This window comes from Arachis duranensis, chromosome 6 (genome assembly GCF_000817695.3).
Source record: "Arachis duranensis cultivar V14167 chromosome 6, aradu.V14167.gnm2.J7QH, whole genome shotgun sequence".
NCBI classification, from domain to species: Eukaryota; Viridiplantae; Streptophyta; class Magnoliopsida; order Fabales; family Fabaceae; genus Arachis; species Arachis duranensis.
Window position 1 is genome coordinate 26147978 of NC_029777.3, and position 752 is coordinate 26148729.

Below are 752 nucleotides of genomic sequence, written 5' to 3' on the forward strand. Positions count from 1 at the left end.
AGCATTCAGAAACCACCCATTCAGGCCAACAATTTTGAACTCAAACCACAGCTAATATCATTGATGGAGGATCATTGTTCATTTGGTGGGAATGCTAATGAAGACCCAAACCAACATCTCACAAAATTCCTGAGAATTTGCGACACTGTGAAGTCCAATGGAGTCCAGGAAGATGCCTATAAACTGCTCTTGTTCCCATTTTCACTTAGGGACAAGGCAGCTAAGTGGCTGGAATCATTCCCAACGGGGAGCCTAACAACCTGGGATGAGGTGGAAAGCAAGTTTCTGGCACGTTTCTACCCCCCACAAAAGGTCAATAGGCTTCGATCTGAGGTTCAGACTTTTAGACAACAGGATGGTGAAACCCTCTACGAGGCATGGGAAAGGTTCAAAGAATTGACAAGGAAATGCCCACCAGACATGTTCCATGACTGGGTGCAATTACATATTTTCTATGATGGACTTTCTTATGAATCAAGGAAGGCTGTAGACCATTCATCAGGAGGTTCATTGAACAGGAAAAAGACTGTGGAAGAAGCCATTGAGGTGATTGAGACAGTGGCTGAGAATGAGTACTACTATGCTTCAGAGAGGCACAACACTAAGGGAGTCATGGAGCTGAACCATGTTGATAAAATTCTAGCCCAAAACAAGGTGTTTGCCAAACAACTAGCAGAGCTCACCAGGAAATTAGACACAAAGCAAGTGGCTGCAATACACACACAAGATCAAGAGGAAGTAAGCACTGAAGG

General features: G+C 44.1%; 1 non-coding gene across 1 annotated transcript; it reads right to left on the reverse strand.

Annotated features, from left to right (window-relative positions):
* Window positions 1-318: 318 nt before the first annotated feature.
* On the reverse strand, window positions 319-422 carry LOC127740151 (small nucleolar RNA R71). The gene has a single exon (XR_008000832.1). It is a non-coding gene; the product is annotated as a small nucleolar RNA R71 (small nucleolar RNA).
* Window positions 423-752: the final 330 nt, after the last annotated feature.